Here is an 11,675-nt window from a genome sequence, read left to right on the forward strand (position 1 = left end):
GCGCCTTTCCCTCATTCTTGCTTCTTTCTCAGTAAAGCATCAGCACATTTGCTGTGCTTCAGGCTGACTCCGTGTTCCAGGGACTCTGGTCTAGGAAAGAGGTGTGTTCAGAGCATGGGATATTTGAAACTGAACTTGTGATGGGACTGAGGTGATTGTTATGACAAGACTTAAAATATGACCATGGAAGAGAATTGCTTAGGTAGAATGGATGACCAGTTCACTGGAGAAAAGAATATCATGGAATCTAGAGTCCAGGTTCCTGGAATAATCATCCATGTGGGTATGGAAATCTCTAGGAATATTGGCGAGGATGATCCAGGAGCTAAACTCTTCAAAGCATGGGGGAAGGTGGCAGAGATGCCTGCAGACAGAGGGATTGTGGATTGTGGATACTGAGTCTGAAAGAGAGGGCATCTGGGATTAGCGATGGGGAACAAGGAGAACATCTAACTACCCCCCAGGCCCAGTGATACAAGGGCTGTGGGAGGGCAAGCAACCACCTCTGAAGAGGATTGCAAAGAAAGAAGTATCCTTAGAACACGAGGATGAAGAGAACATTTTGGAAAGAATAGAGTGCAGAATGTTCTGCTGATGAATAACTTTGAGCTCCAGAGTGCACGGTGGAAAGGTTTCAGGAGATGAGGAGCTATGGAAGATGGGGTTGAAAGGTAGTGCACAAGCTGAATGGGGATTAGAGGTGGGGAATGAGGAATGATGCAGTGGCTACAAGCACAAGACTAAAGGGCCTAGTAAGATTCGTCCTGACAGTCCCCAGGTACAGAGTGATGGAGCAGCTGCAAGTGTTCAGGGAAGCGGGAGTGTGAGCTCTTGTCCAGAGTGTGCCCATTCAGGGGTTCCCACTCAGCCTTGATGAGAGAGGAGGGGTGGTCCTGCAGGCATGGGGGATGTGTCCTGTTCTGAATGCACAAGCTCCTCCTTCCTCCCTGAAGGATGTCTCATTCAGTTAGGCTGGGCTGTCTTCTTTTTCATTGTCTTTTGGTTGTATGTTTTGCAGGGGACTGTTCTTTGCTTGCACTTGGTACATGTCTACTTATTTCTAAGACACCATTACACTTACACAAACTTTCATGTTCTTCTATTTTTCTTTTCATTCCCTCACCTATTTTACATAACTCTTTGATTCTTTATCTTCTTATAAAAAAGAGACTATTTTTAATTTCTTGACATTTCTCCTATTCTCTTTTGCTGTGACACCAACTCCTTCTTTTACCTTAACTGACTTTGCACTTGTTTGAGCTCGTTCACCCTGACCCTGCCAGCGCAGACAGTTTCCCACTTCTTCTAAGAGATATGCAAACCTCCCTCCTCCTTTGAGCCCACTCTTCAGAAGGATTTGGTGACCTGTACACAATAACCTGAGTTTACTGGCTTTGTGCTTTTTATTACAATTAATTAACCTTGATACCTTCCCTTCTTCCATCACAGTAGACTTCCTCTCTGTTCAGTATTGCCTAGCTAATATTTCTCCACCTTTTACTTACCTTTTCCATCTTCCAGAGCACTGCCCTTATCCACAAAATTACCCTCACTTTCTACAACTATACCCCCACCTTCTACAAGTACACTCTTACTTTAAAAAATACTTTTGGCCAGGTGTGGTGGCTCACGCCTGTAACTCCAGCACTTTGAGAGGCCAAGGCAGGAGAATCCCCTGAGGTCAGGAGTTCGAGACCAGCCTGGCCAACATGGTGAAGCCCTGTCTCTACTAAAAATACAAAAAATTAGCTGGTTGTGCTGGCGTGAGCCTGTAGTCCCAGCTACTTGGGATGCTGAGGCAAGAGAATCACTTGAACCCAGGAGGTGGAGGTGGAGGTTGCAGTGAGCCGAGATCACGCCATTGCACTCCAGCCTGGGTGACAGAGCGAGACTGTCTCAAACAAAACAAAGCAAAACAAAAAAAAGCGTTGGGCCTGGTGGCTCACGCATATAATCCCAACACTTTGGGAGGCCGAGGCGGGCAGATCACGAGGTCAAGAGATCGAGACCATCCTGGCCAACATAATGAAACCCCGTCTCTACTAAAAATACAAAAAATAGGTGGGCATGGTGGCATGTGCCTGTAATCCCAGCTACTCGGGAGGCTGATGCAAGAGAATTGCTTGAACCAAGGAGTCAGAGGTTGCAGTGGGCTGAGATCATGCCACTGCACTCCAGACTGGCAACAGACTTGAGACTTCATCTCAAAAAAAAAAAAAAAAAAAAAGGCTGGGTGCGGTGGCTCACACCTGTAATCCCAGCACTCTGGGAGGCCGAGGCGGGCGGATCAGGAGTTCAGGAGCTTGAGACCATCCTGGCTAACATGGTGAAACCCTGTCTCTACTAAAAATATGAAAAAATTAGCCAGGCATGGTGGCAGGCGCCTGTAGTCCCAGCTACTCAGGAGGCTGAGGCAGGAGAATGGCATGAACCTGGGAGGCAGAGCTTGAAGTGAGCCAAGATCACACCACTTCACTCCAGCCTGGGCGACAAAGCAAGACTCCGTCTCAAAAACAAACAAACAAACAAAAGCTTTCCATGTTTGATATGTGCCTTTCTAAGATTTTTTTCTCCCCAAACCTACTCCTAAATTTTATTTTCTGGGGTATGACCAAAATGCCAATGTATGACTCATATAGTTTGGGCTGATGAATACAAAACTTTAAACTAATAATTTTGCAAGCTAGTGTGCACATTATCACTACTTTTTCCTTTTCTTTTTACTCGTATTTTTATCTTTTGAGGCAGAGTCTCACTGTGTTTCTCAGGCTGGAGTGCAGTGGCACGATCACTTCCAGGGCTCAAGTGATCCTCCTGCCTCAGCCTCCCAAGAAGCTGGGACTACAAGAGTGTGCCACTGAACCAGGCCATCACTACCTTTTAGTTCCCTTTGTGAAGTCTTCCTTCTAATTATTTAGGATGCTTGTGGATTCACAGTTCTTTCCGTAGACTCAGTTAGTTCTGATTCACTGTGGTCATTTTTTCCCTCTCTGGAGTTTATGTGGTCACTCTTTGGCCACTCACAGCTCTGCTTTCTTGAATGACAGGATGTTCCAGGCTGGGTATGAAATGCTTTCTACTTCAAAAGCTGGAATCAGTTTTTTTCCCCAGAATCTTAGTTCTTCTTACAAGAGAAAAATATTAGTGCCAAAATTTGGGACTTAGGCTGGTGCCACTCATCAACCAGGAGAAGGCAGATCAATATCAGAGTTTTCTCAGGTCACTTTGATGACCTAGCATGCATTTTCTTTTTGTTTCTCCCCCACTCTCCCTTTCATGTAAGGAGTCATGAGTACATCATATGCTCCAAGTTACCACTACCTTTATCAAGGTTGTTACTTTTCTCTAATGTGAGATATTATTAAATTTCCCTTCTTTTTTCAGCTGATAATTTTTCTATTTTCTCACCAACACTGACGTAAAGAACACTCAAACCAAGCCACGTTTTCATTAGTTTTATTCCCCCAGTTATAAGTGTTGTGGGAAGTCAGGGACCCCAAACAGAGGGACTGGCTGAAGCCATGGCAGAAGAACATAAATTGTGAAGATTTCATGGACATTTATTAGTTCCCCAAATTAATACTTTTATAATTTCTTACATCTGTCTTTACTGCAATCTCTGAACATAAATTGTGAAGATTTAATGGACATTTATCACTTCCCCAATCAATACTCTTGTGATTTCCTATGCCTGTCTTTAATCTCTTAACCCCGTCATCTTCATAAGCTGAGGATGTTTGTCGCCTCAGGACCCTGGGATGATTGTGTTAACTACACAAATTATTCGTAAAGCATGTGTGTTTAAACAATATGAAATCCGGGCACCTTGAAAAAAGAACAGGATAACAGCAATGTTCAGGGAACAAGGGAGATAACCATCAGGTCTGACTGCCTGAGAGCCAGGCAGAACAGAGCCATATTTCTCTTCTTACAAAAGCGAATAGGAGAAATATCACTGAATTCTTTTTCTCAGCAAGGAATAGCCCTGAGAAAGAGAATGCGTTCCTAGGGGGAGGTCTCTGAAATGGCCGCTCTGGGAATGTCTCTTTTATATGGTTGCAGATAAGGGATGAAATAAGCCTCGGTCTCCTGTAGTGCTCCCAGGACTATTAGGACAAGGAAATTCCCACCTAGTAAATTTTAGTCAGACTGGTTGTCTGCTCTCAAAACCTGTCTCCTGATAACATGTTGTCAGTGACAATGCGTGCCGAAACTTCATTAGCAATTTTAATTTTGCCCCAGTCCTGTGATCTCGCTCTGCCCCCATTTGCCTTGTGATATTTTATTACCTTGTGAAGTGTGTGATCTCTGTGACCCACACCCTGTTCGTACAATCCGTCCCCTTTGAAAATCACTAATAAAAACTTGCTGGTTTTGCAGCTTATGGGGCATCACAGAACCTGCCAACATGTGTTGTCTCCCCTGGACACCCGGCTTTAAAATTTCTCTTTTTTGTACTCTGTCCCTTTATTTCTCAGACTGGCTGACACTTAGGGAAAATAGAAAAGAACCTACGTTGATTATCGGGGGCTGGTTCCCCTGATATGTAAGTCTCCAATTCATTTTCTCTTTTAACCTCAGCTGAAGCATCCTTGGGCTGGCTACCAAGTGTGCACATCCAGATGATCTGACTCATAAGCATCAGTTGCACATCAATCATCCAAAAGGAAAAAGAAGTGCCAACCATCCTAGAGTAGCCTCAAAGCAAGTACCAAACACTTATAAGGGCAGCATACAGACGAATACCATTGCTCACAGTTTCATTCCAATTTTTCCTCTGGTTTCCTCCAGCTGGACCTTACCATTTAAATCTATTTTCCTTCCCTTTAATTTTTTCCCCTTTTACTTGGTGCTCAAAAAAATTGTTTTTTTCTTCAGGATTGGAGGTCAAATACATTTTGTTTTGTTTTGTTTTTAGTGGTTTTAGAACTGAACTCCATTTTCTCAAAGGTCCTAGGGTACATATCTTTTACTCCCTTCCTCATCTTCCCAATTTGCTTATAACATTGTTTGGGGTTCCTTTATTTATTATTTCTGTAACTTTAAATGCTAACTTACACTTTTATTTCTTGTTTCATTGCCTATGGGCTGTTTGTTGACCCCAAGTTTTTAAGGTATTGGTGCTCTTGTTCTTTATTTACTCTTCCTTTTACCTTCCACCTCTGTTTCTAGCATCTGTACCTTTTTTTTTTTTTTTTTGAGACGGAGTCTCGCTCTGTCGCCCAGGCTGGAGTGCAGTGGCGCAATCTTGGCTCACTGCAAGCTCTGCCTCCCGGGGTCACGCCATTCTCCTGCGTCAGCCTCTCCGGGTAGCTGGGACTACAGGTGCCCGCCACCACGCCCGGCTAATTTTTTGTATTTTTAGTAGAGACGGGGTTTCACCGTGGTCTCAATCTCCTGACCTTGTGATCCGCCCGCCTCGGCCTCCCAAAGTGCTGGGATTACAAGCGCATCTGTACTTTTATGTTGATATTGTCAAAGTTAAAAACACTGATATTGCTTGATGATACTGCGTCTTATAAAAATAAATAAAATAAAATAAAAACATTGATAGTCTCTTCTTTTGCCATAATACATTCTGTTCAATCTAAAAGTTAAAAATCAATACGCGAATGCATACAATCTATATTAGTTAAGAATATTTTCATTGTATGCAAGAATATTTTCATTGTAAGCAAAAAGTGGATTGATAGGCTCACGCAATACTAAAGTCCCAGATTAGGGCTGGCTACAGGTGTGACTGAGACAGGAGCTTGTGAAACATAATCAAGACATGGATCCCCTCTGTTCTTTGGCTCTGCTCCCCCATGTGTGTTGGTCTCATTCGCAGAGACAGTGTCTCTCCCCTGTGGTTTTGATATGATTGTCAGCAACTTTTGCGGCAACATTCACGTTCCACATTCATGTCCAGCAGGAAAGTGTGAAAATCTGTGCCTCAACTTTGCCATCTGAAGTCATAAGACTCCCTGTGATGGGACATCTTGGGGCAAGTGTTGCCTCTTAGACCATCAGGTCATTGGTGAGTGCTTTGTATTGTTTATCTTAAGCCTGGTTTATATGGGCCACCCTTAGACTTGAGAGCAGAGCCCCACTTAAATCAAATGGCTGACTGGAGAAGGGCCTTGAGCTAATTGGGGAATAGATATCATGTAATTCTCCATTTCCTTATAATTTTCCTTCAACCCCAACTTCCTTCAACCTCAGTGCCCATCTCCCCTCCCCTCATATATATCATTCTCTTAAACAGAACCCTGGGAGAAAGTTTCAGGCCTCACACTCCCAATTTCTCCTTCCCCTTCCCCTTCCCATTCCCCTTCCCCTTCTCCTTCTCTTTCTCCTTTTCCTTCTCCCCCTCCCCCTCCTCTTCTCTTTCCCTCTCCCTCTCCTTCTCCTTCTCCTCCTTTTCTGAAACAGGGGTCTTGCTCTGTCACCCAGACTAGAGTGCAGAGGTGCAATCATGGCTCACTGCAGCCTCAACTTCCCAGGCTCCAGAAATCCTCCTACTTCAGCCTCCAGAGTAGGTAGGGCTACTGATGCAGGCCACCATGCCTGGCTAATTTTTGTATTTTTGGTAGAGATGGGGTTTCACCATGTTGCTCAGGCTGGTCTCAAGCTCCTGAGCTCAAAAGATCCACCCACCTCGGTCTCCCAAAGTGCTGAGATTACAGGCGTGAGCCACTGTACCCGGTGACACCTCTAAGTTCTGAGTAGGTAGGCTCTTCTGAGAAATCCATCTCTTGAGCACTTCCTGGAATGGATACAGAGAAAAGGAGAGAATGAAGGATTTTGAAGCAATTTTTTTTTTTTTTTTTGCGATGGAGTCTCGCTCTGTCGCCCAGGTTGGAGTGCAGTGGTGCGATCTTGGCTCACCGCAAGCTCCACCTCCTGGGTTCATGCCATTCTCCTGCCTCAGCCTCCCAAGTAGCTGGGACTACAGGCGCACCTGCCACCACGCCTGGCTAATTTTTTGTATTTTTAGCAGAGTCAGGGTTTCACCGTGTTAGCCAGGAGGGTCTCGATCTCCTGACCTCGTGATCTGCCTGCCTTGGCCTCCCAAAGTGCTGGGATTACAGGTGTGAGCCACCGCACCCGGCTTGAAGCAATTTTTTAGAAATGAAAGACAATGGTTTTTCAGAAGGGAACAAGGCTTTCATTACCTCCTTAACTTTCTCTAAATTCTCCAGGAGATCAACTTTCTTGACTCCATATTCTCCAGCTCTCTCCCTGCTGGAGTCCTCTACCTTCCAGCTCCAATCTGGACTGGTTGCCTACTGGGATTTCCCTTCATTAGCCTACTGGCTTTAATCTCAAGTCGCATCTTTGTTGATTTACTCATTTTTTTTTGGGTTTTTTTTTTTTTTTTTTTGAAATGGAGTCTCTCTCTGTCACCCAGGCTAGAGTGCAGTGGCGCGATCTTGGCTCACTGCAACCTTCGCCTCCCGGGTTCAAGCGATTCTCCTGCCTCAGCCTCCCCGGTAGCTGGGACTACAGGCATGTGCCACCACGCCTGGCTAATTTTGGTATTTTTAGTAGAAATGGGGTTTCACAATGTTGGCCAGGCTGGTCTCGATCTCCTCACCTCAAGTGATCTGCCCGACTCGACCTCCCAGAGTGCTAGGATTACAGGCATGAGCCACAGTACCCGGCCTAGACCATGACTAATTCTTAAAAGAAATAAGCCAATGAACAATAAGTTCCCCTCTTCTGATGGAAAAGCTTTGAGAGAGGGCCCAGTGAGAGGCAGATTCTGCTTGAAATGTTCAGGAATCACTGGGGTGGGATAGAAGAGTGGAATAGAGAAGAATAGGGAGAATCCTGTAAAATATCTGAGCAGTGGTCACAACTCGGGCCAATGCTATTTCTATTGCATCCACTCTATCAGGAATATCCCTTCATCTCAACTCTTTTTCTGTGGGTTTCTCCGGGACAGGGACTAGCCGTGAACAGCATGTTCATAGTCACATCCATCTCAGAATGAAACGTGCACAGGGCTTCCCTCTGAGAAGTTAGGTGGTACTAAATGGTTGGAGTCCTTTTCTATTTTTTTCTTTTAGTCTTTATATACAGTAGAGTTATCTTTTGGCTTCTAGTTCAAGATAGAAAATATGTGTTTGTGTCTTTTCCTACATAAGAATCCATTTCATGATACAAAATAAAATTTAAGGCCAGGCACGGTGGCTCATGCCTGTAATCCCAGCACTTTGGGAGGCCAAGGCAGGCGGATCACCTGAGCTCAGGAGTTCGAGACTAGCCTGGCCAACATGGTGACACCCCGTGTCTACTAAAAATACAAATATTAGCAGGGTGTGATGGCACAGGCCTGTAATCCCAGCTACTGACAGAAGAATCACTTGAACCCAGGAGGCGGAGGTTGCCGTAAGCCGAGATTGCACCACAGCACTCCAACCTGGGCGACAGAATGAGATTCCATCTAAAAAAAAAAAAAAGAAAGAAAAGAAAATTTAAAAAGTTATAAACCCACAGCAAAGAGAAAATAGGAGAGAGGGTATCCGTGTAAGAGACAGCCACAGGAGGAAAGACGACTCACCCATGAAAACTGGGAAATAAATTGAAGTTCTATAGATAGAACATTGTACCCTTCGTGCACCCTCTCCTGCCCCACCCACACACAGAAACCCTAGCAGGCAGGCATCTGCCTCTCAAGCAAATATTTAGAACATGCTTCTCTAACATCTGCACCCTTGCTAGCTGGTTAGTAGATCAGCCTAGAACAAATCCCTCCAATAAATGAGCCCAGTACATGCTCATAGAGTCCCACTTAGGTATTTATGGCTCATTCTTAAAAATAAATGAAGTATTCCCAGGCATCTGAAAGCCTGCAAGATGAAACAGAGTAACCAAGAGGCTATGAAAAACAAGAACAAGGCTGGGGGCGGGTAGCTGATGCCTCCACTCCTAGCACTTTGGGAGGCTGAGGCAGGAGGATTGCTTGAGCCCAGGAGTTCAAGACCAGCCTGGGCAATATAGGGAGACCCTGTCACTACTAAATATTAAAAAAAAAAAAAATTGTCAGGCATGGTGGTGCACTCCTGTAGTCCCAGCTCCTTGGGAGGCTGAAGTGGGAGGACCGCTTGAGCCTGGGAGGTTGAGGCTGCAGTGAATGTGTTCGTGCCACTACACTCCAGCCTGGGCAACAGAGTGAGACCCTGTCTCTAAAATAAAAAAACAAAACAAAGGAAAACAAGAACAACAAGCTATGAAAAAGAACAACCAGCTTCTAGGATCTAAAGATATAATTGGCAGGGCATGGTGGCTCACACCTGTAATCCCAGCACTTTGGGAGACCAAGGCAGGCAGTTCACCTGAGGTCAAGAGTTTGAGACCAGCCTAGCCAACATGGTGAAACCCTGTCTCTACCAAAAATATAAAAATTAGCCAGAAGTGGTGGCGCACGTCTGTAATCCCAGCTACTTGGGAAGTGGAGGTTGCAGCGAGCCAAGATCATGCCACTGAACTCCAGCCTGTGTGACAAAGTGAGACTGTCTCAGAAACAAAAAAGATATAATCGATAAAATAAATAATGCAATAGAAGTACTGTAAGATAGACAGAAAACATGAGAAAAAAAGATTAGCAACATCAGAATTGCAGAAACTCTAGAAATTACAAATGGGTAAACAAGGAGTGAGAAATTATCAAAGAGATACTAGAGGAGAATTGACCAGAACTAAAGAATACAGATCACTGGACTAAAAGGTTCCACCAAGTTCCAAGCATATGAATAAAAGAGACTCTCATCTTGATAAATCATTGTGAAATTTCAGAACTCCACGAAAAAAGAGGAGATTCTAAAAAATTTCCAAGATGGGAAAAAAAAGATGACTTTCAAATTAAACTTGGGAATTAGACTCACTTGGAACTGCTAGTCTGTAGTCCTAGGTGCTAGAGACAATGGAATAATGACTTTAAGTTCCAAGGGGAAAGGTTTTCAATTTTAATTTTATGTTCTGCCAAATTTTCTGTCAAGTGTGAAGGCAGACTAAAGATATTTTTAGACAAACAAGGAATCAGAATTTTTGCCTCCAACATAGCCACTAGGAGGAAGTTACTTGAAGATAAACTCCAATAAAACAAGTGAGTAGCCGGGCCTGGTGGCTCACGCCTGTAATCCAGCACTTTGGGAGGCCGAGGCGGGGAGGTCAGCAGTTTGAGATCAGCCTGGCCAATACAGTGAAACTTCGTCTCTACTAAAAATAGAAAAATTAGCTGGGCGGTAGTGGCATGCGCCTGTAATCCCGGCTACTCAGGAGTGTGAGGCAACAGAATCGCTTGAGCCTGGGAGGCAGAGGTTGCAGTGAGCTGAGATCACTCCATTGCACTCTAGTATGGGTGACGGAGTGAGACCTTGTCTTAAAAAAAAAAAAAAAAAGGCCGGGCATGGTGGCTCATGCCTATAATCCTAGCACTTTGGGAGGCTGAAGCAGGCAGATCATGAGGTCAAGAGATTGAGACCATCCTGGCTAAAACGGTGAAACCCCGTCTCTACTAAAAATACAAAAAATTAGCCGTGCGTGGTGGCGGCCGTCTATAGTCCCAGCTACTCAGGAGGCTGAGGCAGGAGAATGGCGTGAACCCAGGAGGCAGAGGTTGCAGTGAGCCGAGATCACGTCACTGCACTCCAGCCTGGCGACAAAGTGAAATGCCGTCTCCAAAAAAAAAAAAAAAAAAAAAAAAGATCAGAGCTCCCAATCAGGAAATCGGAGAATTTGTGGGGTGAATGAATAAGCAGAATAAGAAACTGGAATCTAAATTAACCCAAGTCCTTCCTGAAAATGAGAATTTAGGGGAAGGTGAAGGAAGGGCTGAGGACTGGGGAAGTGGTGGTAATTAGGAGGGGGTGTGGGAGCGGATAACCAAATATTCCAAGTGGGGAAGTAACATCCCTTAGGAAATTCTAAAATTTAACCATATCATGTCATTGTTCCCTGGCCCCTGGGGCAGCTCTGCTGGCTGCCTGGTCCCACATGGTCCCTTGTCAAAATGGTGAAACCCGGTTCCTCAGGACAGTTGATGAGCAGGAATATGCTATTTTCCCGCCTCTCTCTCCCGTCCCATTCAAGTTCCCCTGACTGTGTTAATCACCTTCTTTTTCCTTTAGTCAGATTTTTGTTGGAAATGAAAACTGTGAAATCAAGTCCTTAAAACAGATGCCCCTTGTGAGGGGTAACTCACAGTGGAAGGCCATGGTTCTGTATTTCCCTTGTCCATTTAGGCTCTGATAGAACATTCTGTTCTACTCCGAATGATTCTGTTTTATTTTTTTATTTTTATTTTTTATTTTTTATTTTTTTTTAAAATATGGAACGCTTCACGAATTTGCGTGTCATCCTTGCGCAGGGGCCATGCTAATCTTCTCTGTATCGTTCCAATTTTAGTATATGTGCTGCCGAAGCGAGCACATGATTGTTTTATTAAGTTAGCATGATGGGTATGGGTATGAAAAAGAGCACCCAGAAAGTTCAAGGTGAGGAAATACTTGAGAACGGGAACCTGTCTGGCCCATCTTTGTAGTTCCCTTAGCCCAGCCTGGTGTCTAGCCAGGTATCAAAGGTACCATAGCAGTGACTGCAGTGCCATTGATTATTGAGCTAGACGTGCTGACTACCTCACACCCCAGGTCAGGAATCACCCCCCAGCCTGGGGTAGGGCCACAAAG

The 11,675-nt window shown here is 44.6% G+C and overlaps 1 non-coding gene across 1 annotated transcript; it reads right to left on the reverse strand.

Annotated features, from left to right (window-relative positions):
• Nucleotides 1-11,311: 11,311 nt before the first annotated feature.
• LOC116477621 (U6 spliceosomal RNA) lies at nt 11,312-11,418 on the reverse strand. Its single transcript, XR_004250564.1, has one exon. It is a non-coding gene; the product is annotated as a U6 spliceosomal RNA (small nuclear RNA).
• Between the last annotated feature and the right edge of the window lie 257 nt (nt 11,419-11,675).

Source organism: Hylobates moloch, unplaced genomic scaffold (assembly GCF_009828535.3).
Source record: "Hylobates moloch isolate HMO894 unplaced genomic scaffold, HMol_V3 SCAFFOLD_11, whole genome shotgun sequence".
NCBI lineage: Eukaryota > Metazoa > Chordata > Mammalia > Primates > Hylobatidae > Hylobates > Hylobates moloch.